Source organism: Mus musculus, chromosome 8, assembly GCF_000001635.26.
Source record: "Mus musculus strain C57BL/6J chromosome 8, GRCm38.p6 C57BL/6J".
NCBI lineage: Eukaryota > Metazoa > Chordata > Mammalia > Rodentia > Muridae > Mus > Mus musculus.
The window spans coordinates 3,820,141-3,847,972 of NC_000074.6; the positions used below are offsets into that span (position 1 = coordinate 3,820,141).

Genomic DNA, 27,832 nt, shown 5'->3' on the forward strand with positions numbered 1-27,832 from the left:
CTCAGCTATTAAAAGGAATGAATTTATGAAATTCCTAGGCAAATGGTTGGACCTGGAGGGCATCATCCTGAGTGAGGTACCATAATCACAAAAGAACTCAAATGATATGTACTCACTGATAAGTGGATATTAGCCCAGAAACTTAGTATACCTGAGATATAAGATACAATTTGCAAAACACATGAAACTGAAGAAGAACAAAGACCAAAGTGTGGACACTTTACCCTTTCTTAGAATTGGAAACAGTCACCCATCGAAGGAGTTACAGAGACAAAATTTGGAGCTGAGACAAAAGGATGGACCGTCTAGAGACTGCCATATCCAGGGATCCATCCCATAATTAGCCTCCAAACGATGACACCATTGCATACACTAGCAAGATTTTGCTGAAAGGACCCTGATATAGCTTTCTCTTGTGAGACTAGGCTGGGGCCTAGCAAACACATAAGTGGATGCTCACAGTCAGCTATTGGATGGATCACAGGGTCCCCAATGGAGGAGCTAGAGAAAGTACCCAAGGAGCTAAAGGGATCTGCAACCCTATAGGTGGAACAACAATATGAACTAACCAGTACCCCGGCGCTCTCATCTCTAGCTGCATATGTATCAGAAGATGGCCTAGTCGGCCATCACTGGAAAGAGAGGCCCATTGGACATGAAAACTTTATATGCCCCAGTACAGGGGAACGCCACAGCCAAAAAGTGGGAATGGGTGGGTAGGGAAGTGGGGGGGAGGGTATGGGGGACTTTTGGGATAGCATTGGAAATGTAATTGAGGAAAATACGTAATAAAAAATATTTTAAAAAAAACTGGACATAGTACTATCGGTAGATCCAGCAATATCCCTCCTGGGCCTATACCCAGAAGATGTTCCAACTGGTAAAAAGGACACATGCTCCACTATGTTCATAGCAACCTTATTTATAATAGCCAGAAGCTGGAAAGAACGCAGATGTCCCTCAACAGAAGAATGGATACAGAAAATCTGGTACTTTTATACAATCGAGCGCTACTTAGCTATTAAAAACAATGAATTTATGAAATTCTTGGGCAAATGGATGTATCTGGAGGATATCATCCTCAGTGAGGTAACCCAATTACAAAAGAAGTTACTTGATATGCACACACTGATAAGTGGATATTAGCCCAGAAACCTAGAATACCCATGATACAACTTCCAAAACACAAGAAAATAAAGAAGGAAGACCAATGCGTGGATACTTCAGGCCTCTCTAGAATAGGGAATATAATATCCATGGAAGGAGTTGCAGAGACAAAGTTTGGAGCTAAGACAAAAGGATGGACCATCCAGAGACTGCCCTATCTGGGGGTCGATCCCATAATCAGCCACCAAATGCAGACACTATTGTATATGCCAGCAAGATTTTGCTGAAAGGACTCTGATATAGCTGTCTCATGTGAGGCTTTGCCAGTGCCTGGCAAATACATGAATGGATGCTCACAGTTATCTATAGGATGGAACACAGGATGGGGCCTCCAATGGAGGAGCTAGAGAAAGTACCCAAGAGCTGAAGGAGTGTGCAACCCTATAGGTAGAACAACAATATGAACTAACCAGTACCCCCAGAGCTCATATCGCTAGCTGCATATGTAGCAGAAGATGGCCTACTCAGCCATCATTGGGAAGAGAGCCCCCTTGGTCTAGCAAACTTTATAGGATTAAGTAAATAGCCTTTATACTATCTCAGCAGGAACTTCATGGCTCTAACTTTCAGCCTGCTAGAAGTTGCAGGAAGAAAAATGGACACTTAAAGTGGTTATAGAATTTATTACTAAGTTGCAAAAAGTTTCCTATGAAAGCTATCTCAAGATCCTACGTGGGGAAAGAAAAAAAATTCTAGTAAGGGAAAAATTCTTCTAAAGGAAAAACTTCTTCCAGGTGGGGAAAAGGAAAAACCTCTCTCTATCCTCTCATCTCTCTGTCCTCAGTACTTATACATCTTTCAGAATACATGATCACATGTTACAGAGTTCATCACAAGTTCACACAAAAAAATCAAATCATAAATTGAAATATAAGTTTACAACAGAGAATGTTTACATGCATGTCCATTAGGAATAATTATCTAGCTAAACATCGTTCACCTGTTACAGCTCCACAAGTCCATTGTAAGTTGAAAATCATAATTAAGTTATTAGTGAAGTTTTGTATAGACAAACCCAGTCAATATTTTATCTTCTGTCCTAGCACCTATAATAAATCGTTAGTTCCCTTTTTATGGCCTTTGGTTAACTGTTTTACAACCTCTTGGAATGTGCTCTGAGTACGAGAAAGTCTGGTTACTATCTAAGAGCAATTACCTGGTGAGACTTGGGAAGCTGGCAGAGCTCTCATTGCAGTTTTGAACATCAGAAAAGGACCTAATAGCAGTCACACTATAAATGACCCTAATAATCACCGATATAATTTTAGGAATTCTTATAGGATCATCATTAAGAATTAAGAAGTCATCTTTTTCTATATAAATCACTACAAGACAGTGCATCTACATGGATCTGCAGAGATCTGCTCCAAAGGGTGTGCTATTACTTAGTGATCGTTATATATGTTTAACAATAACAGAAAAAGCATATTAATAGCAGGAATCTTTCCTAAAATGAATCCCTTATAGACTTGCATAAATAGGGTGAACCTGGCACAGATTATATAATAATCTGAAGCAGGCCATCTCAGGATGATCACCTGCTAGGTATTAGCTTGTCCCATTATGGCTCCTGACAGGAAAGTTTTTCTGTTTTTTTCAGCTATGATAGATAGCTATTGGGTATAGAAGTCTGACTTTGTAGCTGCTGTCTTTTAGAACTTGAAATGTTCCCCCAGGCCCTCTTAGCTTTTAACGATGAGCCTTAGTTCTGGAGATGCTCTGATGGGCTTCTGTTTACATGTGACTTGGTGAGATGAGGGGAGTTCTCTTCTGCTTCTGTTTGTTTGGTTTCTGAATGCTCCTGGATCTGGATTGGCATCTGTTTTCCCAACTTGAGGAAACTTTCTGTTGTGATTATTTAAAAACTGTTTTCTATGCCTTTAGTTTTTTTTTTTTTTAGAGACATTGATCTTTTCAATTTTATTATAGATTTCCATGTCTAAGTCTATCTTGGGTCATCATCCACTTTTCCCTGTCAACCATGACTCTCCAGTACTGTCTTCATTGCAGACATAGCCTCCAAATACCTTTAACTCCATCTATGAAAGACACAGCAATGCTGGTGGAGTATAAATCTCTCAATTCTTCACCCTGAATGATTAAATCAGGAAATTTTATGAGACTCATGTTTAGTATAAAACCAAAACTCTTTAATATGACTTGAATAGTCTTTGCTTTCTTGGACCTATCTTTTCATATCAGAACTGTGTGTTCTAATTTTATACATTATTGCATCCACAATGGTCTCTGGTATTCATATAATCTATAAACAATAACATTTCTATTGCTTTTATTAATTTACTGATCACATTCTTTTTTTTTTTTTTTTTTCCTGATTGCACTGACATTTATTTTTTTTTTTAATTAGGTATTTAGCTCATTTACATTTCCAATGCTATACCAAAAGTCCCCCTTACCCACCCACCCCCACTCCCCTACCCACCCACTCCCCCCCTTTGGCCCTGGCGTTCCCCTGTACCGGGGCACACAAAGTCTGCGTGTCCAATGGGCCTCTCTTTCCAGTGATGGCCGACTAGGCCATCTTTTGATACATATGCAGCTAGAGTCAAGAGCTCAGGGGTACTGGTTAGTTCATAATGTTGTTCCACCTATAGGGTTGAAGATCCCTTTAGCTCCTTGGGTACTTTCTCTAGCTCCTCCATTGGGAGCCCTGTGATCCATCCATTAGCTGACTGTGAGCATCCACTTCTGTGTTTGCTAGGCCCCGGCATAGTCTCACAAGAGACAGCTACATCTGGGTCCTTTCAGTAAACTCTTGCTAGTGTATGCAATGGTGTCAGCATTTGGAAGCTGATTATGGGGTGGATCCCTGGATATGGCAGTCTCTACATGGTCCATCCTTTCATCTCAGCTCCATACTTTGTTTCTGTAACTCCTTCCATGGGTGTTTTGTTCCCACTTCTAAGGAGGGGCATAGTGTCCACACTTCAGTCTTCATTTTTCTTGAGTTTCATGTGTTTAGGAAATTGTATCTTATATCGTGGGTATCCTAGGTTTTGGGCTAGTATCCACTTATCAGTGAGTACATATTGTGTGAGTTCCTTTGTGATTGTGTTACCTCACTCAGGATGATGCTCTCCAGGTCCATCCATTTGCCTAGGAATTTCATAAATTCATTCTTTTTAATAGCTGAGTAGTACTCCATTGTGTAGATGTACCACATTTTCTGTATCCATTCCTCTGTTGAGGGGCATCTGGGTTCTTTCCAGTTTCTGGCTATTATAAATAAGGCTGCTATGAACATAGTGGAGCATGTGTCCTTCTTACCAGTTGGGGCTTCTTCTGGATATATGCCCAGGAGAGGTATTGCTGGATCCTCCGGTAGTACTATGTCCAATTTTCTGAGGAACCGCCAGACTGATTTCCAGAGTGGTTGTACAAGCCTGCAATCCCACCAACAATGGAGGAGTGTTCCTCTTTCTCCACATCCTCGCCAGCATCTGCTGTCACCTGAATTTTTGATCTTAGCCATTCTCACTGGTGTGAGGTGGAATCTCAGGGTTGTTTTGATTTGCATTTCCCTGATGATTAAGGATGTTGAACATTTTTTCAGGTGCTTCTCTGCCATTCGGTATTCCTCAGGTGAGAATTCTTTGTTCAGTTCTGAGCCCCATTTTTTAAGGGGGTTATTTGATTTTCTGAGGTCCACCTTCTTGAGTTCTTTATATATGTTGGATATTAGTCCCCTATCTGATTTAGGATAGGTAAAGATCCTTTCCCAGTCTGTTGGTGGTCTTTTTGTCTTATAGACAGTGTCTTTTGCCTTGCAGAAACTTTGGAGTTTCATTAGGTCCCATTTGTCAATTCTCGATCTTACAGCACAAGCCATTGCTGTTCTGTTCAGGAATTTTTCCCCTGTGCTCATATCTTCAAGGCTTTTCCCCACTTTCTCCTCTATAAGTTTCAGTGTCTCTGGTTTTATGTGAAGTTCCTTGATCCACTTAGATTTGACCTTAGTACAAGGAGATAAGTATGGATCGATTCGCATTCTTCTACATGATAACAACCAGTTGTGCCAGCACCAATTGTTGAAAATGCTGTCTTTCTTCCACTGGATGGTTTTGGCTCCCTTGTCGAAGATCAAGTGACCATAGGTGTGTGGGTTCATTTCTGGGTCTTCAATTCTATTCCATTGGTCCACTTGTCTGTCTCTATACCAGTACCATGCAGTTTTTATCACAATTGCTCTGTAGTAAAGCTTTAGGTCAGGCATGGTGATTCCACCAGAGGTTCTTTTATCCTTGAGAAGAGTTTTTGCTATCCTCGGTTTTTTGTTATTCCAGATGAATTTGCAAATTGCTCCTTCTAATTCGTTGAAGAATTGAGTTGGAATTTTAATGGGGATTGCATTGAATCTGTAGATTGCTTTTGGCAAGATAGCCATTTTTACAATGTTGGTCCTGCCAATCCATGAGCATGGGAGATCTTTCCATCTTCTGAGATCTTCTTTAATTTCTTTCTTCAGGGACTTGAAGTTTTTATCATACAGATCTTTCACTTCCTTCGTTAGAGTCACGCCGAGATATTTTATATTATTTGTGGCTATTGAGAAGGGTGTTGTTTCCCTAATTTCTTTCTCAGCCTGTTTATTCTTTGTGTAGAGAAAGGCCATTGACTTGTTTGAGTTAATTTTATATCCAGCTACTTCACCGAAGCTGTTTATCAGGTTTAGGAGTTCTCTGTTGGAATTTTTAGGGTCACTTATATATACTATCATATCATCTGCAAAAAGTGATATTTTGACTTCCTCTTTTCCAATTTGTATCCCCTTGATCTCCTTTTGTTGTCGAATTGCTCTGGCTAATACTTCAAGTACTATGTTGAAAAGGTAGGGAGAAAGTGGGCAGCCTTGTCTAGTCCCTGATTTTAGTGGGATTGCTTCCAGTTTCTCTCCATTTACTTTGATGTTGGCTACTGGTTTGCTGTAGATTGCTTTTATCATGTTTAGGTATTGGCCTTGAATTCCTGATCTTTCCAGAACTTTTATCATGAATGGGTGTTGGATCTTGTCAAATGCTTTTTCTGCATCTAACGAGATGATCATGTGGTTTTTGTCTTTGAGTTTGTTTATATAATGGATTACATTGATGGATTTTCGTATATTAAACCATCCCTGCATCCCTGGAATAAAACCTACTTGGTCAGGATGGATGATTGCTTTAATGTGTTCTTGGATTCGGTTAGCGAGAATTTTATTAAGGATTTTTGCATCGATGTTCATAAGAGAAATTGGTCTGAAGTTCTCTATCTTTGTTGGATCTTTCTGTGGTTTAGGTATCAGAGTAATAGTGGCTTCATAAAATGAGTTGGGTAGAATACCTTCTACTTCTATCTTGTGAAAAAGTTTGTGCAGAACTGGAGTTAGATCTTCTTTGAAGGTCTGATAGAACTCTGCACTAAACCCGTCTGGTCCTGGGCTTTTTTTGGCTGGGAGACTATTAATAACTGCTTCTATTTCTTTAGGGGATATGGGACTGTTTAGAAGGTCAACTTGATCCTGATTCAACTTTGGTACCTGGTATCTGTCCAGAAATTTGTCCATTTCGTCCAGGTTTTCCAGTTTTGTTGAGTATAGCCTTTTGTAGAAGGATCTGATGGTGTTTTGGATTTCTTCAGGATCTGTTGTTATGTCTCCCTTTTCATTTCTGATTTTGTTAATTAGGATTTTGTCCCTGTGCCCTTTAGTGAGTCTAGCTAAGGGTTTATCTATCTTGTTGATTTTCTCAAAGAACCAACTCCTCGTTTGGTTAATTCTTTGAATAGTTCTTCTTGTTTCCACTTGGTTGATTTCACCCCTGAGTTTGATTATTTCCTGCCGTCTACTCCTCTTGGGTGAATTTGCTTCCTTTTTTTCTAGAGCTTTTAGATGTGTTGTCAAGCTGCTAGTATGTGCTCTCTCCCGTTTTTTCTTGAAGGCACTCATAGCTATGAGTTTCCCTCTTAGAAACTCATAGCTAGACCTAGATTTAAAAGCATATCTCATGATGATGGTAGAGGACATCAAGAAGGACTTTAATAAATCACTTATAGAAATACAGGAGAACACTGCTAAAGAGTTACAAGTCCTTAAAGAAAAACAGGAAAACACAATCAAACAGGTAGAAGTCCTTACAGAAAAAGAGGAAAAAACATACAAACAGGTGATGGAAATGAACAAAACCATACTAGACCTAAAAAGGGAAGTAGACACAATAAAGAAAACTCAAAGCGAGGCAACACTAGAGATAGAAACCCTAGGAAAGAAATCTGGAACCATAGATTTGAGCATCAGCAACAGAATACAAGAGATGGAAGAGAGAATCTCAGGTGCAGAAGATTCCATAGAGAATATCGGCACAACAATCAAAGAAAATGGAAAATGCAAAAAGATCCTAACTCAAAATATCCAGGAAATCCAGGACACAATAAGAAGACCAAACGTACGGATAATAGGAGTGGATGAGAATGAAGATTTTCAACTCAAAGGACCAGCAAACATCTTCAACAAAATTATTGAAGAAAACTTCCCAAATCTAAAGAATGAGATGCATATGAACATACAAGAAGCCTACAGAACTCCAAATAGACTGGACCAGAAAAGAAATTCCTCCCGACACATAATAATCAGAACATCAAATGCACTAAATAAAGATAGAATACTAAAAGCAGTAAGGGAAAAAGGTCAAGTAACATATAAAGGCAAGCCTATCAGAATTACACCAGATTTTTCACCAGAGACTATGAAAGCCAGAAGAGCCTGGACAGATGTTATACAGACACTAAGAGAACACAAACTGCAGCCCAGGCTACTATACCCAGCCAAACTCTCAATTATCATAGAGGGAGAAACCAAAGTATTCCACGACAAAACCAAATTCACGCATTATCTCTCCACGAATCCAGCCCTTCAAAGGATAATAACAAAAAAAAACCAATACAAGAACGGGAACAACGCCCTAGAAAAAACAAGAAGGTAATCCCTCAACAAACCTAAAAGAAGACAGCCACAAGAACAGAATGCCACCTTTAACAACTAAAATAACAGGAAGCAACAATTACTTTTCCTTAATATCTCTTAACATCAATGGTCTCAACTCGCCAATAAAAAGACATAGACTAACAAACTGGCTACACAAACAAGACCCAACATTTTGCTGCTTACAGGAAACTCATCTCAGAGAAAAAGATAGACACTACCTCAGAATGAAAGGCTGGAAAACAATTTTCCTAGCAAATGGTATGAAGAAACAAGCAGGAGTAGCCATCCTAATATCTGATAAGATTGACTTCCAACCCAAAGTCATCAAAAAAGACAAGGAGGGACACTTCATTCTCATCAAAGGTAAAATCCTCCAAGAGGAACTCTCAATTCTGAATATCTATGCTCCAAATACAAGAGCAGCCACATTCACTAAAGAAACTTTAGTAAAGCTCAAAGCACACATTGCGCCTCACACAATAATAGTGGGAGACTTCAACACACCACTTTCACCAATGGACAGATCATGGAAACAGAAACTAAACAGGGACACACTGAAACTAACAGAAGTGATGAAACAAATGGATCTGACAGATATCTACAGAACATTTTATCCTAAAACAAAAGGATATACCTTCTTCTCAGCACCTCATGGTACCTTCTCCAAAATTGACCACATAATAGGTCACAAATCAGGCCTCAACAGATTCAAAAATATTGAAATTGTCCCATGTATCCTATCAGATCACCATGCACTAAGGCTGATCTTCAATAACAAAATAAATAACAGAAAGCCAACATTCACATGGAAACTGAACAACACTCTTCTCAATGATACCTTGGTCAAGGAAGGAATAAAGAAAGAAATTAAAGACTTTTTAGAGTTTAATGAAAATGAAGCCACAACGTACCCAAACCTTTGGGACACAATGAAAGCATTTCTAAGAGGGAAACTCATAGCTATGAGTGCCTACTGATCACATTCTTAAAGTGATATCTACTCTAACCACACAGGCTGACTTTATTTCCTTGATGCTATTCATGGACATGTACACACCTGTGTGTTCCAAAATCTGTGTGTGAGCAAATATGCATCAGTGTGTGTGTGTGTGTGTGTGTGTGTGTGTGTGTCTGTGAGGATAACATGAAGCATTTTCTTTGATCTCTCTGACATTATATACAGTGGCAAGGATTTTTGCTGGTGCTGAATTTTGCTTTACTGACTATTTTTGTTAACCATATTGCTCTAGAGATTCTCTGTGTCTCTTTTAAGCTGGTTTTACATGCTGGCAATTATGCCAACTCAACTTTTATGTAGGCTCTGAGAATACAACATTTTGGCGCCCGAACAGGGACCTGAAGAATGGCAGAGAGATGCTAAGAGAAACGCTGCTGCTGTGGAGCTCCACAGGAAAGGATCTTCGTATCGGACATCGGAGCAACGGACAGGTACACATGCTAGCTCTAGCTTAAAATTTCAGTTTTGTAAAGTGTTGCTGAGGATGTGGTAGGATACAAATTAAGCTTGAATCAGTGCTAACCCAACGCTGGTTCTGCTTGGGTCAGCAGCGTGTTAATCGGAAATAGAAACGGAAGCAGGCAGGTTGGCTGCAGCTTTTTAGAAAGCTGCTTAGGTGGAAGAAGAAAGGGTTTAAAGTTATGGATCAGGCAGTTGCTCATAGTTTTCGGGAGTTGTTTCAGGCCAGAGGAGTAAGGCTTAAAGTACAATTAGTAAGAAATTTTTTAGGTAAGATAGATAGCTGTTGCCCATGGTTCAAGAAAGAAGAAACGGTAGATTGTGGAGCCTGGGAGAAAGTTGGTGAGGCCTTAAAAATCACTCAGGCAGATAATTTTACCCTAGGCCTCTGGGCGCTTGTAGATGATGCAATAAAAGATGTCACTTCCCCAGGGCTAAGTTGCCCCCAGGCGGAGCTTGTGGTATCTCAGGAGGAGTGCCTGTCAGAGAGGGCCTCCTCAGAAAAGGATCTTCTTGACTCAAGAATTGATAAATGTGGAAACTCGGATGAGAAACTGATTTTTAACAAAAATCACTCAGATAGAAGAGCTGCCCATTACCTTAATGAGAATTGGTCCTCTTGTGAATCTCCCGCTCCACCTGTAGTCCCCACTTCGGGAGGTGCCACGCATAGGGATACACGACTAAGCGAGTTAGAGTTTGAGATTAAGCTTCAGAGGCTGACTAATGAGCTTCGGGAACTAAAAAAGATGTCAGAAGCGGAGAAGAGTAACTCTTCTGTAGTTCACCAGGTGCCGCTAAAAAAGGTTGTGAGTCAGGCTCGTGGAAAAGGACAGAATATGTCTAATACGCTAGCCTTTCCTGTGGTCGAGGTAGTTGATCAGCAAGATATTACCAGACCTTGGATTTCAAGTTGATAAAAGAGTTAAAGGTGGCTGTTGTGCAATATGGCCCTTCAGCCCCATTCACTTAAGCATTACTGGACACAGTTGTGGAGTCACGCTTCCCCTTTAGATTGGAAGACTCTTTCTAAGGCTACCCTGTCAGGAGGAGATTTTTTGCTTTGGGATTCTGAATGGCGAGACGCCAGTAAGAAAACTGCTGCTTCTAACGCTCAGGCTGGTAATTCAGACTGAGATAGCAACATGCTTTTAAGAGAGGGTCCATATGAGGGACAGACAAATCAGATTGATTTTCCCGTTGCAGTATACGTGCAAATTGCAACGGCCGCACGCCGTGCTTGGGGAAGGTTGCCAGTCAAAGGAGAGATTGGTGGAAGTTTAGCTAGCATTCGGCAGAGTTCTGATGAACCATATCAGGATTTTGTGGACAGGCTATTGATTTCAGCTAGTAGAATCCTTGAAAGTCCAGACACGAGAAGTCCCTTCGTTATGCAATTGGCTTATGAAAATGCTAATGCAATTTGCCGAGCTGCGATTCAACCGCATAAGGGAACGACAGATTTGGCGGGATATGTCCGCCTTTGCACAGACATCAGGCAAACCCCATGGGACAAGGAATAGTTAAACGTGCTCATCGCACCTTAAAGAATTGGCTTTTTAGAGCAAAAGAGGGGCAGCTGTGTCCCCCAAGGTCACCGGGGGCCCACCTTGCCTTCACCTTATTTGTCCTAAATTTCTTGCATGCCGATATCAAAGGCCAGTCTGCAGCAGATCGCCACTGGCATCCAGTTACTTCTAATTCTTATGCATTGGTAAAATGGAAGGACCCCCTGACTAATGAATGGAAGGGTCCAGATCCAGTTCTAATTTGGGGTAGGGGCTCAGTTTGTGTTTTTTCACGAGATAAAGATGGAGCACGGTGGCTGCCAGAAAGATTAATTCGTCAGATGAACACAGATTCTGACTCTTCTGGTAAGTATCATTCTAAAGACTAAAATTCCTTTTGTGCTTAGAATTCAGCTGAGAGCGAAAGCTCCCAAAGCTGTTCTCCAGCTACTCTCTGAGCCAGCTCCCGACAGGAGGCCGGAGACTAGCCTCAGCTTTACAATTTGCATTTGAATAAAGTACCTAGACTTCCCCGAAAGAAGTTCTGCTTTCCTACCTTCTCACTGTCGAGATTTTGTCTTTCAAGCAGGTAAATCAACATTCTCGAAGCGGACCAGCGGATGTGCATCCCCGCCCCCCTAGAGCACACAGGTGGCTGCTGTTATCTCCTTTCCAAGGACATTTCCAGCACGTGGCTTTCAGTCTGAGTTAAAAATTAGGTTTACCAAGAGGGCTAGAAAAGTAGATATTTCTATATTAATAAAGATTGGTTTTTATTTTGATAGACAGGCTTAGTCCCTTAGCTGGCCTCTGGCTTTTCACCCTTGCTGTTACTGCAAGGTGTCCTTAGCTCCTTAGGCTGTGGAAAAAACAGGGATGAGGAGGAACGACTTCCAGCTCCTATTTTAGCCACAAATCGTGGTGTTACTAATGACATAATTATTGCTTAGGCATTGCTAAATCTGAGGTTGATAATTCTCCTTTAGGAGCTGCACAGCACTCAGAACTGTGCATACTGGTTTGTGATCATACAAATTCAGTATGGGCATCGCTTGGTGCAGATAGCACTGCAGGGGAAGGTCCAGCTTGACCATTTCTGAGTTTCCTGTGAGATAAACCCGGTTTGAAAGAGGTTGGTATCAAATTTTGGCTAAAAATCAAAAGTATTTTTCGGCTCTGCCTCTCCTCCCCAAAAGATACCAGAGCCACAGGTGTGGGTCTTAACAGTACCCACGGGAGGAATCGGGTCAATGTCCACCCAAGCCAAGGTTAAAAGCCCACTCATCTACGGATGAGAAAATCATTTGATCACCTCAGTTAAGCGCTGCCTTATTTTAACATAATTAATAGGGGGGAGAGAGATTGGAGACATACTATTGAAAGGGCAAGCCCTTCACTGCCTCCCACCCAAATAAAAAAGCCAATTGGCCTTGTACTACAGAGCTGGCCAAACCCCTTCTCCCTGTTTCCCACCTATCATCCAAAAATGCGGAGGTCAACTAGAAAGTTACCTACCAAGTACTAATTAGCATCATAAAGTCAGAGCCTGCAGCTCCAGGCTTTTCAGTTAGTTGTTTACTAAGAAAGGACAGTCTTAAGCCAGATACAGTTTACCATAAGAAAAGTTAAAAAATCCCAGGGAAACAAGTTTTTTCTTTAGCCCTAGATTCCAGACAGAACTATTGAACATAGATAATTTTTCCCCCTCAGGCCAGCTTTTTCTCTTTTTTTGTTTTGTTAATAAAAGAGAGGAAATGTAGTCTCCCCTCCCCCAGCCTGAAACCTGCTTGCTCAGGGGTGGAGCTTCCTGCTCATTCGTTCTGCCACGCCCACTGCTAGAACCTGTGGAGCCACACATGTGCACCTTTCTACTGGACCAGAGATTATTCGGCGGGAGTCGAGTCCCCTCCCCCTTCCTTTATAACTAGTGTCGCAACAATAAAATTTGAGCTTTGATCAGAATGAATTTGTCTTAGCTCCGTTTCTTCTTTCGCCCAGTCTAGATTCCTCTCTTACAGCTCGAGTGGCCCTCTCAGTCAAACCGTTCATGTTGCGAGCTGCTGGCGGCCGCAACAGTTCTTTATCTTTGTAAGGCAAACATTTTACCCAAAAAACTGTCTTGCTATCACCCCACTATATCTGGTTCACCTATTTAACTGTATCTATTCTATTTCTCTATACATTTTATAAATGTCTAACAAAGGTCTGGCTTTATAATCTCACATTCATGATTGCCTTCTATTTAAATTATTTCTTTCAACGTGAGCCTATTAGTTGCATAAGATCTTGGGCATACTATTCAGTCTATCAACGTCAAAATTTACAAACTTTCTATGGAACTGAACACAGGTCATTTCTATTTTACCTCAGACAGGCAACCCTTATGTATGGTTTATGCTTTGCTGGAGACTGAATTAAGGACTCATGCTAGGCAAATACTCTAAAAACTGAGCTATATATCCAGATACTATCCCTTAATTTCTATGTAATTATGCTTTATTTAAAATTCAATTTTATTTTAGCAACACTAAATTATTTAACATGCACATTATACAATATTAAAGTATGTAATAGTACAATATTAGATATTCTTGATATAATCAAAATAGCAAAAATTAAAAAAATAGAAATGTACTATTAGTAACAGATTGGAGAAACATGTATATTATATTCATTCTTAATGTGATCTTGTAAATGTCAATATGCAAATTTTCAAAATTTGGAATTCAGAAGGAAACAAAAAAGATGAGATTTCTCCACTATCACTGTTTTTTTTTTTAAATTACGTATTTTCCTCAATGACATTTCCAATGCTATCCCAAAAGTCCCCCATACCCTCCCCCCCACTTCCCTACCTACCCACTCTCATTTTTTTGGCCCTGGCGTTCCCCTGTACTGGGGCATATAAAATTTGTGTGTCCGATGGGCCTCTCTTTCCAGTGATGGCCGACTAGGCCATCTTTTGATACATATGTAGCTAGAGTCAAGAGCTCCGGGGTACTGGTTAATTCATGATGTTGTTGCACCTACAGGGTTGTAGATCTCTTTAGCTCCTTGGATACTTTCTCTAGCTCCTCCATTGGGGGCCCTGTGATCCATCCAATAGCTGACTGTGAGCATCCACTTATGTGTTTGCTAGACCCCTGCCTAGTCTCACAAGAGACAGCTATATCTGGGTCCTTTCAGCAAAATCTTGCTAGTGTATGCAATGGTGTCAGTGTTTGGAAGCTGATTATGGGGTGGATCCCTCGATAAGGCAGTCTCTAGATGGTCAATCCTTTTGTCGCAGCTCCAAACTTTGTCTCTGTAACTCCTTCCATGGGTGTTTTGCTCCCAATTCTAAGAAAGGGCACAGTGTCCACACTTTGGTCTTCATTCTTCTAGAGTTTCATCCATTTGACAAATTGTATCTTATATCTTGGGTATACTAAGTTTTGGACTAGTTTCCACTTATCAGTGAGTACATATTGTGTGAGTCCCTTTGTCATTGGGTTACCTCGCTCAGGATGATGCCCTCCAGGTCCATCCATTTGCCTAGGAATTTCATAAATTCATTCTTTTTAATAGCTGAGTAGTACTCCATTGTGTAAATGTACCACATTTTCTGTATCCATTCCTCTGTTGAGGGGCATCTGGGTTCTTTCCAGCTTCTGGCAATTATAAATAAGGCTGCTATGAACATAGTGGAGCATGTGTCCTTCATACCGGTTGGGACATCTTCTGGATATATGCCCAGAAGAGGTATTGCTGGATTCTCTGGTAGTACTATGTCCAATTTTCTTTTTTTTTTAATTAGGTATTTTCCTCGTTTACATTTTCAATACTATCCCAAAGGTCCCCGATACCCCCCCCCCAATCACCTACCCACCCACTCCCCCTTTTTGGCCCTGGTGTTCCCCTGTACTGGGGCATATAAAGTTTGCGTGTCCAATGGGCCTCTCTTTCCAGTGATGGCCGACTAGGCCACCTTTTGATACATATGCAGCTAGAGACAAGAGCTCCGGGGTACTGGTTAGTTCATATTGTTGTTCCACCTATAGGGTTGCAGTTCCCTTTAGCTCCTTGGGTAATTTCTCTAGCTCCTCCATTGGGGGCCATGTGACCCATCTTATAGCTGACTGTGATCATCCACTTCTGTGTTTGCTAGGCCCCAGCATTGTCTCACAAGAGAGAGCTATATCTGGGTCCTTTCAGCAAAATCTTGCTAGTGTATGCAATGGTGTCAGCATTTGGAAGCTGATTATGGGATGGATCCCTGCATATGGCAATCACTAGGTGGTCCATCCTTTCATCACAGCTCCAAATTTTGTCTCTTTAACTCCTTCCATGGGTGTTTTGTTCCCATTTCTAAGAAAGGATAAAGTGTCCACACTTTGGTCTTCGTTCTTCTTGAATTTCATGCGTTTGGCAAGTTGTATCTTATATCTTGGGTATCCTAAGTTTCTGGGCTAATATTCACTTATCAGTGAGTACATATTGTGCGAGTTCCTTTGTGATTGGGTTACTTCACTCAGGATGATACCCTCCAGGTCCATCCATTTGCCTAGGAATTTCATAAATTCATTTTTTTTAATAGCTGAGTAGTACTCCATTGTGTAAATGTACCACATTTTCTGTATCCATTCCTCTGTTGAGGGGCATCTGGGTTCTTTCCAGCTTCTGGCTATTATAAATAAGGCTGCTATGAACATAGTGGAGCATGTGTCCTTCTTACCAGTTGGGGCATCTTCTGGATATATGCCCAGGAGAGGTATTGCTGGATCCTCCGGTAGTACTATGTCCAATTTTCTGAGGAACTGCCAGACTGATTTCCAGAGTGGTTGTACAAGCTTGCAATCCCACCAACAATGGAGGAGTGTTCCCCTTTCTCCACATCCTCGCCAGCATCTGCTGTCACCTGAGTTTTTGATCTTAGCCATTCTTACTGGAGTGAATTGGAATCTCAGTGTTGTTTTGATTTGCATTTCCCTGATGACTAAGGATGTTGAACATTTTTTCAGGTGCTTCTCTGCCATTCGGTATTCCTCAGGTGAGAATTCTTTGTTCAGCTCTGAGCCCCGTTTTTTAATGGGGTTATTTGATTTTCTGGAGTCCCCCTTCTTGAGTTCTTTATAAATATTGGATATTAGTCCCCTATCCGATTTGGGATAGGTAAAGATCCTTTCCCAATCTGTTGGTGGGCTTTTTGTCTTATTGACAGTGTCTTTTGCTTTGCAGAAGCTTTGCAATTTTATGAGGTCCCATTTATCGATTCTTGATCTTACAGCACAAGCCATTGCTGTTCTATTCAGGAATGTTTCCCCTGTACCCATATCTTCAAGGCTTTTCCCTACTTTCTCCTCTATAAGTTTCAGTGTCTCTGGTTTTATGTGGAGTTCCTTAATCCACTTAGATTTGACCTTAGTACAAGGAGATAGAAATGGATCAATTTGCATTTTTCTACATGATAACCGCCAGTTGTGCCAGCATCATTTGTTGAAAATGCTGTCTTTTTTCCACTGGATGGTTTTAGCTCCCTTGTCAAAGATCAAGTGACCATAGGTGTGCGGGTTCATCTCTTGGTCTTCAGTTCTGTTCCATTGGTCTACTTGTCTGTCCCTATACCAGTACCCTGCAGTTTTTATCACAATTGCTCTGTAGTACAGTTTTAGGTCCGGCATGGTAATTCCACCAGAGGTTCTTTTATCCTTGAGAAGAGTTTTTTCTATCCTCGGTTTTTTGTTATTCCAGATGAATCTGCCGATTGCCCTTTCTAATTCATTGAAGAATTGAGTTGGAATTTTGATGGGGATTGCATTGAATCTGTAGATTGCTTTTGGCAAGATAGCCATTTTTACAATGTTGATCCTGCCAATCCATGAGCATGGGAGATCTTTCCATCTTCTGAGATCTTCTTTAATTTCTTTCTTCAGAGACTTGAAGATTTTATCATACAGATCTTTTACTTCCTTAGTTAGAATAATGCCAAGGTATTTTATATTATTTGTGACTATTGAGAAGGGTGTTGTTTTCCTAATTTCTTTCTCAGCCTGTTTATCCTTTGTGTACAGAAAGGCCATTGACTTGTTTGAGTTAATTTTATATCCAGCTACTTCATTGAAGCTGTTTATCAGGCTTAGGAGTTCTCTGGTGGAATTTTTAGGGTCACTTATATATACTATCATATCATCTGCAAAAAGTGATATTTTGACTTCTTCCTTTCCAATTTGTATCCCCTTGATCTCCTTTTGTTGTCTAATTGCTCTGGCTAGGACTTCAAGTACAATGTTGAATAGGTAGGGCGAGAGTGGACAGCCTTGTCTAGTCCCTGATTTTAGTGGGATTGCTTCCAGCTTCTCACCATTTACTTTGATGTTGGCTATTGGTTTGCTGTAGATTGCTTTTATCATGTTTAGGTATGGGCCTTGAATTCCTGATCTTTCCAAGACTTTTATAATGAATGGGTGTTGGATTTTGTCAAATGTTTTCTCAGCGTCTAACGAGATGATCATGTGGTTTTTGTCTTTGAGTTTGTTTATATAATGGATTACATTGATGGATTTCCGTATATTGAACCATCCCTGCATCCCTGGGATGAAAACTTCTTGGTCAGGATGGATGATTGTTTTGATGTGTTCTTGGATTCGGTTAGCAAGAACTTTATTGAGGATTTTTGCATCGATATTCATAAGTGAAATTGGTCTGAAGTTCTCTATCTTTGTTGGGTCTTTTGGTGGTTTAGGTATCAGAGTAATTGTGGCTTCATAGAATGAGTTGGGTAGAGTACCTTCCGTTTCTATTTTGTGGAATAGTTTGTGAAGAACTAGAATTAGGTCTTCTTTGAAGGTCTGATAGAATTCTGCACTAAACCCGTCTGGTCCTGGGCTTTTTTTGGCTGGGAGACTATTAATGACTGCTTCTATTTCTTTAGGGGATATAGGACTGTTGAGATCATTAACCTGATCTTGATTTAGCTTTGATACCTGGTATCTGTCTAGAAACTTGTCCATTTCATCCAGGTTTCCCAGTTTATTGAGTATAGCCTTTTGTAGAAGGATCTGATGGTGTTTTGGATTTCTTCAAGATCTGTTGTTATGTCTCCCTTTTCATTTCTGATTTTGTTAATTAGGATGCTTTCCCTGTGTCCTCTAGTGAGTCTGGCTAAGGGTTTATCTATCTTGTTGATTTTCTCAAAGAACCAGCTCCTTGATTGGTTGATTCTTTGAAGAGTTCTTCTTGTTTCCACTTGGTTGATTTCACCCCTGAGTTTGATTATTTCCTGCCTTCTACTCCTCTTGGGTGAATTTGCTTCCTTTTCTTCTAGACCTTTTAGGTGTGTTGTCAAGCTGCTAATGTGTGCTCTCTCTAGTTTCTTTTTGGAGGCACTCAGAGCTATGAGTTTTCCTCTTAGGAATGCTTTCATTGTGTCCCATAAGTTTGGGAATGTTGTGGTTTCATTTTCATTAAACTCCAAAAAGTCCTTAATTTCTGTCTTTATTCGTTCTTTGACCAAGTTATCATTGAGAAGATTGTTGTTCAGTTTCCACGTGAATGTTGGCTTTCTATTACTTATTTTGTTATTGAAGATCAGCCTTTGTCCATGGGGATCTGATAGGATGCATGGGACAATTTCAATATTTTTGTATCTGTTGAGGCCTATTTTGTGACCTTTTATTCTGAGGTAGTGTCTATCTTTTTCTCTGAGATGTGTCTCCTGTAAATAGCAAAATGTTGGGTCTTGTTTGTGTAGCCAGTTTGTTAGTCTATGTCTTTTTATTGGGGAGTTGAGTCCATTGATATTAAGAGATATTAAGGAAAAGTAATTGTTGCTTCCTGTTATTTTTGTTGTTAAAGTTGGCATTCTGTTCTTGTGGCTGTCTTCTTTTAGTTTTGTTGAGGGATTATCTTCTTGTTTTTTCTAGGGCGTGGTTCCCGTCCCAGTATTGGTTTTTTTCTGTTATTATCCTTTGAAGGGCTGGATTCGTGGAGAGATAATGGGTGAATTTAGTTTTGTCGTGGAATACTTTGGTTTCTCCATCTATGGTAATTGAGAGTTTGGCTGAGTATAGTAGCCTGGGTTGGAATTTGTGTTCTCTTAGTGTCTGTATAACATCTGTCCAGGCATTTCTGGCTTTCATAGTCTCTGGTGAAAAATCTGGTGTAATTCTGATAGGCTTGCCTTTATATGTTACTTGACCTTTTTCCCTTACTGCTTTTAGTATTCTATCTTTATTTAGTGCATTTGATGTTCTCATTATTATGTGTCGGGAGGAATTTCTTTTCTGGTCCAGTCTATTTGGAGTTCTGTAGGCTTCTTGTATGTTCATGGGCATCTCTTTCTTTAGATTTGGGAAGTTTTCTTCAATAATTTTGTTGAAGATGTTTGGTGGTCCTTTGAGTTGAAAATCTTCATTCTCATCCACTCCTATTATCAGTAGGTTTGGTCTTCTCATTGTGTCTGGATTTCCTGAATGTTTTGAGTTAGGATCTTTTTACATTTTCCATTTTCTTTGATTGTTGCGCCGATGTTCTCTATGGAATCTTCTGCACCTGAGATTCTCTCTTCCATCTCTTGTATTCTGTTGCTGATGCTGGCATCTATGGTTCCAGATTTCGTTCCTAGGGTTTCTATCTCCAGCGTTGCCTCACTTTGGGTTTTCTTTATTGTGTCTACTTCCCTTTTTAGGTCTAGTATGGTTTTGTTCATTTCCCTCACCTGTTTGGATGTGTTTTCCTGTTTTTCTATAAGGACTTCTACCTGTTTGGTTGTGTTTTCCTGTTTTTCTTTAAGGACTTGTAACTCTTTAGCAGTGTTCTCCTGTATTTCTTTAAGTGAGTTATTAAATTCCTTCTTTATGTCCTCTACTATCATCATGAGATATGCTTTTAAATCTAGGTCTACCTTTTCAGGTGTGTTAGAGTGCCCTGGACTGGGCGAAGTGGGCGTTCTGGGTTCTGATGATGGTGAGTGGTCCTGGTTTCTGTTAGTAGGATTCTTACGTTTACCTTTCGCCATCTGGCAATCTCTGGAGTTAGTTGTTATAGTTGTCTTTGTTTAGAGATTGTTCCTCTCTTGATTTTGTTACCCTCTATCAGCAGACGTGGGAGACTAGCTCTCTCCTCTGAGTTTCAGTGGTCAGAGCAGTCTCTGCAGGCAAGCTCTCCTCTTTCAAGGAAGGTGTACAGTTATCTGGTGTTTGGACCTCCTCCTGGCTGAAGATGAAGGCCCAAAACAGGATCTTTCCCAGAAGCTGTGTTGCTTTGGCCAGGAAGGTGGCCGGTTGTCTGGAGCCAAAGATGGCGCCGCCTCAGAAGCTTTGTGGCTCTCGCCTATCCCAGAAACTGCTGGCCTCTGTATTTCACACCCTCACCCGTGCAGCCTGCCCTCCGCGGAGTCCCAGAACCAAGGTGGCTCCCGCTGGAGCCTGAGGCAGAAACCTCTTGGGCCGGGCGGACCCCTGTGCTCTCACCAGGAAGGTGGGCGGTTGTCTGGAGCCGAAGATGGCGCCCTTTCTATGCCTTTAGAAAAGAGTCTTTCTGTGTCCAGATCCACAGATTCAGTCCTTTAGTAATGCTATGAGAATTTTGGAATTGTCATGTATTCCTTTTTAGTGTTTTTACTTTGTCCTTGTTAGATTCTTCCAATTACTCCAGCTTGCCTTCAGGCACAGACATTTTGTCTCCTTGATCCACTCTACTGATGAGACTTTCTACAGAACTTTTTATTTGACTTTATTTTTCTTTTTCACCTTTTAGCATTTCAAATTAGATTTTCTTTAGTATTTTCATTACAACATTTATTTCCTTAAATTTATTTTTATTCTTTTTTTTTTCAAGGCACATTTAATTTAATATCAGGAATTCAATACAAAAGGCCCAATACAATGAAGGAACACATTCCCCTATTTCAAATCAACGACAATGCTGTTTAACATGTGCCTGCTGAATGAGATGAGGGTTTACTGAATAATGGGAGTCTCGTCACAGCCAAATACCATATACAATCTAGTGAAATGAATGCTTATAATGCTTCAAACAGTTTAAACCTGAAGTGTAAGACCACACCTTCACGTTTGTACAGTCCTCGTTTAAGATTATCTACAGTTTCTACAACCATTCAAAAAACAAACTATTGATAAAAACCACATAGATTTAAGGCTCCATTATATAATATAGAGCTCAGAGCTAAATGGATAAATATATGCTCTACTTGTACTGGTAGCTATGACGTGATTGTCTCACAGCTATTAGTTGGTTCTTAGCAAGTAAATCCTTTAAAGGCAAATTCACCTCATTTCAGTTTTGACCCAGTAGTTCAACAATCATGAAGTCCACAGCCTTATTGGCATAACTGATGTACAGTGTCTCTAAGTCACTATGCTCATGGTTAAGAGCGATGCATATTCCATTTTTACATTTTACTGGAATTTTACATGTTCAATTCATGATTTAAAACCTCTAGGATTTCAGTCCTCCAAACTGTCTGAAGATGCAGTGTGCCACAGACTTAAGACTTCTGTTTTTCCCTCTATTTTCTTCAAACAGAAACACTTCTCAAAGTGTCTACATGTCCTAGAAGGGGAATTTTTCGGAGTTGGCCTCTTCTTCGGAATAGTCCGACGGCATCAGGCCTCTGAAGCAAGGGGGAGGGAAAGAGAAAAGCTGAAACACAAGGTTCATCTGGTAAGTTTTACATTAACCATTACAAGCTGGACAGTATAAGAATGTGGCTTTTTTGGCTCAAAAAGTCTGAGTCTTGGTGTGGAAACGAGTACTTGGCTGTCCCACCACAGCTTTCTCGAGGTGGGACTGTCAGAGAAGTCTTGACTGGGGAGTATGATTTGTTTACCTATTAGGCGTAAACTTCCAGGCATTCAGTTCATTTTGGGCTTGTTCCAGTTTGTCTTTAGTCTGTTCCAGTTCACCTTTCATTTTTAGGAAAAACAAGTTGATCGCTGGGTCTACCATTGTTGATCTCAGTTGGGCCACACTGAACTGCTGAACTTGCTTGAGGTACTTGATTTGAGGAGTGCACTCTTGCATCTCCTGCTCCTTGGTTGCTAGCGGCATGACAAGAATGTTCTCCCTGCGTGCAGACTCCTGCTGTTGCTGCTTTAGTTTTTCTTCAGATTCCCTTAAACCAGTCACATCATTTGAATTAAGATCTGTGTACTTTCCCTCCAAAGCTTGAACATATGCTTCATATTGTTTCCATCTTAGAATTTACTCATCCCGTGCCACAACTTTGAAGTCTGTTTCACTCAGTCGGACCTTCTTAGGAAGAGGTTCTTCGTTGGTCATCTTGCACCCTTCCCAGCCTGAGGCTGCACGGGCGCCGTTGGCGAGAACCTTTATTTTTATTCTGATGCTACAGTGTTTGGCCATATCTTCAGAGGAACCAGCCTCCTTTGGGTGACTGGTAGCCTGATGATGAAGGATGCTAAACATTTTTTTCATGCTTCTCAGCCATCCCTTTTGAATATTCTTAGAGAATTCTTTTGAATTATTTTTCTGGGATTTCTTCTCATTAGATGTCTACAAGCAGTAATTTTTTGAGAAAGTATGTTGCCTTGGTTTTCTGTGTTTCCTGTGGGGGCTGGCCTGCGGCTCTCATGTCCGGGTTCGAGCCTGGAAGGCATCTTGGAACTGGAAGAAAAGAGGGAGCCCAGGTAGGTTTAGAAATAATGGAACCAAGACATGCTAGTCTGCTCAAGGTTCAAATTTTTAATGGTGGACATGCTTTATAAAAGAGGGGGGAAAGTCCATTCCCGCCAATTCATCCTTGGAGCCTGGAACCAGCTGCAGGTGATGACGTGCAGAATAGGGAGTAATCTCCAGAATAGATCCTGGGGCCTCTCAGCAGGTAGCAGTATCTTGAAGAGGAACAGTGGCAGTGGCAGTGGCAGAACAATAGAGTGATCTGTGATCTAGGGAGGAAGGCTCCGCCCTAGATAATCTCCTTAGTGGTAGCAAGGTCAAATTCTGTCTAGCCTGCTTCTGGCTTATGGGAGGTTACAGTTTCCTGTGTTATATAGACTTGGAGTTTGGGTGCTTGTGGATTTTTAATAATGACTTTTTATTTGAAATATTTGAGATGTTCAAGTGGGACACAGATGTGGTAGAGTTGAGGTGTGCAGTACATAGAAAAGATCCTTAGTCCAGGAGTTCAATGTCCTGGTATAAACTCTACCTTATTCCATGAGAAGAATATTAACTGAGCTAATCACTAGATACTCTCAGCATGCAGATTTTGTAGTAGTCTGTCAGCAACAGTGGTCCCTTAGATTTCAATTACTTTTGGAGGAAACAACCAAAGATAGTACAGGTTAAACTCAGATTTTAGTTAATAGAATAAGACAAATAAAAAATAAAATAAAAAATTGAAGTGAATAAGCATAAGTGTTAGACTGACTTTGAAAATTTAAGGAAATAAAGATGGGTAAAAGAGCTGGGAGGGAAAAGTTGAGATTTTAGAAATGGTAAAAGCTATGGAAAGTTATAATTAAGGAGCAAAAGGAGGAAAGAAGCTGAAAAGACAGAAAGAAAGAAAAAGATGTAGGAATACTAGGGGAGATATGTGGATGAAAGGTGTGGTAAAGAATGCATTATAGTAGAGTAGGTGGAGAAACACTCACAGCAACACCAAAGTCTAACTGAGCAATATACAAACAAAGCCCAAGCGGAGATTAAATAATAGGGGTACCAGGAAAACTTCCAAACATCTTAGGCTATTTCCAAGGCTACTGGTTGCTCTCCACAACCCCCCATTGTAAGGCCCCGTTGGTAAAGGCAAGCTTACATATCTCATTGAACATAGAGAAGTTGAGCCTTTACCTCTACTGACTAGTGTTCCCAGTACTGAAAGGTACTCTTCATGGAACTGAAAGAAAAAGACAAACATGAACCCAATTATAAACCCAGAGATCTGCAACAGTGACCTACCTGTATGATACACTGCTGCAGTAGTGGAACAGATATTGTGGGAATGGTTAACTATTCTGTGACTAGATTTAAGGCCCACTCCATGAGATGGAGCCCATGCCTGACACTACGTGGGTGCCTAAGAACTCGAGGCTTCATAGGCTATGGGCTTAAGAGAAATGTAAACACTACTCTGCTACAGGAACTTAGCAATAAAATGACTCCTAACCGCGTTGCTATACCTATCATTAGAGAAGCTCCCTGTTACAGATGAGAACTAAAACAAAGACATGTAGCTGGACAGTGTGTAGAGAGTGAGAAATTTTTGAACCCTCAGTCCACAAGTGGAAGTTTTCATCCAACTCCTCCTCTCAGGGATAAGGGAACAATGCAGAAATGGAGGCAGAAAGATTTTTAAGAGCCAGAGGAAATGATGAGTCCCCAAGCTCCATCCACTGTTTGGCTGTGGGTGTCTACATCTGTGTGAGTCAGCTGGTGGGTGGAGCCTTTCAGAGGACAGCTGTGCTAGACTCATTTCTGCAAGTATAACAGAATAACATTAATAGTGCCAGGGATTGGTGCTTGCCCATGGGTCTCAATTTGGGTCAGTTATTGATTGGCCATTCCCTCAATCTCTGTTCCATCCCCCATGCCAGCATTTCTTGTAGACAGGATAAATTTTGGGTTGAAAGTTTTGTGGGCAGGTTGGTGCCTCTATCCCACCACTGGAGATCTTGCCTAGTTACAGGTTCCATATCCCTAATGTTGTGAATCACAGCTAAAGTCATCCCCATTGATTCTTGGGTGGCTTCTTTATCCTGTGTCTCTGTCTTGTCCTGGAGATGCCACCTATCTTCTCACTCCCCATCAGTTGCAGATACTCATTCATTTTCATTGCCATTTAGCCAACTCTCCGTCCTTCCCCATACCTGATCCTGAACTTCCCATTCTCTTCCCCATTCCCCACCCCACCCCACCTAATTTCCTCCCTCCATCTGCCTCTTATGGTTATTTTATTCCCCCTTCTATGTGAGATCCAAGCTTCCTTCCTTGTGCTTTCCTTTGTGTTTAGCTTCTCTGGGTCTGTGTAGCATGGTACCTGTATTTTATGGCTAATATCCACTTAAGAATAAGAATATACCACACATGTCCTTTTCGGACTGAGTAACCTCAGTTCCATCCATTTATGGCCATGATTTTAAGATTCTTACCCCATGGTTTCTTCTCCTTTTCTCATCTTCCTCATGGTTCTCCTCCAACCCCAAGCCCAGGAACCCTAAACCCCATCCATCTATGTCTCTTCTGCCCAGCTATTAGCTGTCAGCATCTTTATTTACCAATCAAGGATAACTTTGGGCTCAAAGCCATACAGTGTCACCTGGATAAGTCACATGGGTATGCCCAGACTCTCTCCTCCCTGGGGCATCTCAGCCTTGAGGGCTAACATTCAGAATTATAATACAAACAGTATCAGATAAACAATAGGACTGAGGTACATGCAAACTCATTAAGACTGACAGTATGCCCAGGGTGTGTGGAGGTTCAAGCCAGATAGTGTCCCAGAACTGGGGGTGGGACAAGTGGCCCCTAACCTAGAACCCATCTACAATTGACACTAGCAAAGGAAAAATTTATCTCCTATGGAGTCTTACTGGGTATATTAACCTATGTAATGGTAGGAAGGTCCCTGCCCTATAGTAAGTAGATGGCCAACACAAAACAAACTCAATGGTATTTTTGTAGACATTTTATCTCTCTGTGTTGCCCTGGCTGTTCTGGAGCTCACACTGTAGACCAGACTGGCCTCATACTCAATGATCCTCTTACCTCTGCCTCTTGAGTACTGGGATTAAAACCGTGTACGACCCCACCAGACTTCTTGTCTCATATGGCTTTATTTGGAAATTTTTTTTTTTTTTTTGGTCTCACTGTCAAATTTGCTTGTCTATTATGGTTTCCACTTGTGTGTTTTTATGGGTTTTGGTGGCTGCGTGCATGTGTTTGTTTATTTCTTGTATTTTTCTTTTTATTGTGATCTTTTGTTTGGTTGCTTATTTGAGGGGGAGAGGAGTTAGGTTGGGGGAGGGGAAACTGATTAGAATAAATTGGATGAAAATTTTTTTTCAATAAAAAAATAAACGGCTCTTGGAGTGAATTGTTGACACAGACAAGCTAAGATGAAAGGTGAAGTTCTAAGGTCCCTCTGACTATCAGCTTTCACATGGTACCATGTGTGAATAGGCATAAACAGGAGCCATTGGTCTCCATAACCTGCTATGTTCAGTGGGGTTCTGGTATATTGGGGAGAGGAACTTTCTAGCTCTTTCCTGGTAGCTCCTTTAGATCTCTGCACTGCACTTTCACCAAACTGGTCCTATAGGTCACATATATGTAAGCAGCAGCACCTCCCCTGCAGTTTCTACTTCTTTGCTCCAGGTAGCCTAAGTTCACTAGGGGTGGTCACTAGGGGTGGTGAGGGTTCAGGGGGACTTTCCAATGGGCTCTGATTCTCAGTCTTCCTGCCTCTTTCATATAGGGATCTCCCTGGCTTAAGTTCATTTATAGACCTTGTCTCTTGCAGGGTTAAGCACTTATTCTTTTCACTGTGTGTTCTTTTCACTGTTTTCTTCCATTGAGTTCCTATGGAGAGGCTAGTAGTCTCCCTACTGGGAGGGAAGTGGCCACGTGTTAGGGTCACAATTCCACGAGTGGTGGTCTGACAGAGTCCACGGTCACTTGCTGGGAAGTTTTAGAACAAAGCTTCTCATGTTGCTCTAACATAGTTGGATTGTGGTTGTCTCTCATTCTTCTGAACTGAAGTAGTAAGGGACACAGCACTGGTGAAGGGAGCTCCCTGAAGCACAGTCAAGCTGCTAAAGAGGATGACAGATGGCCACTGCCACCACTACAACTCCCAGGAACCAGAGAAACACGAACTTCCTTGAATAGAGACACATCTGGGTTTATCATATCAACACGGGAGGGCAGAAATAGGAAATCCACACATTAGTGTGAATCATTGTGGGGCTGGGGAGATTAGTTCTCTGGTATTTCAGTGTAGCTGCCAGTGGCCATGGGCTACTGAGTTCCTGAAAGGAAAGATGGAGTTTGGATGGGAAAGGTGACAAGAGAAATAACAAGCCAAGACAAAGTTCTCTGATCAAGACTAATGTTTACTTATGAGTCTGAGCTTATGGGGTGGGGGGAGACCCATCCCCCACCATGCCAGGATCTCCTTGCTTTGTCAGGATCACTGCTTTGTCAGGATCACATCACACAGGTTCAGCCTCTTAGCAGGTTTCTTCCTCTTGGAAGAAACCATAGATGTGGCAGGACAATAGACTTTACCTAGGTCAGAAGACTCCACCCTAGGTGGGCTAGCAACTGTGGCAAACCAGGTCTGAGCTAGTCAGCTCAAGGCTGGGGGGAGGGCACACTTCAGCTTATTGGATGATTTATAACAACTAGAGAAAGACCTCTAAGCTAAAGTACACAGGGGAGGTGGATGGAAGAAAATATGCAGGGATTGCATGCAATTTCTTGCAATTTCTTCACACATAAGTACTGCATGGTCTGGAGAATGATATATAGCCTATAGTTCTGTTCCCCCTTTACTATGTGTGTAGGTTGTTTGCTTGCATGTATGTCTGTACAATACTTGCATGCCTGGTATTGTCAGAGATTAGAAGAGGGTATCAGATCCCTAGGAAGTGGAATTACAGATAGTTGTGAGAGATCATGTAGATGCTGGAGTTGAACAAAAGTCCTCTACAAAAGCAGTCCATCTCTCATACCTTTTCA

At 41.1% G+C, this 27,832-nt stretch overlaps 1 pseudogene; it reads right to left on the bottom strand.

The window, feature by feature from the left end:
- On the bottom strand, positions 20,940-22,447 carry Gm7381 (predicted gene 7381; annotated as a pseudogene).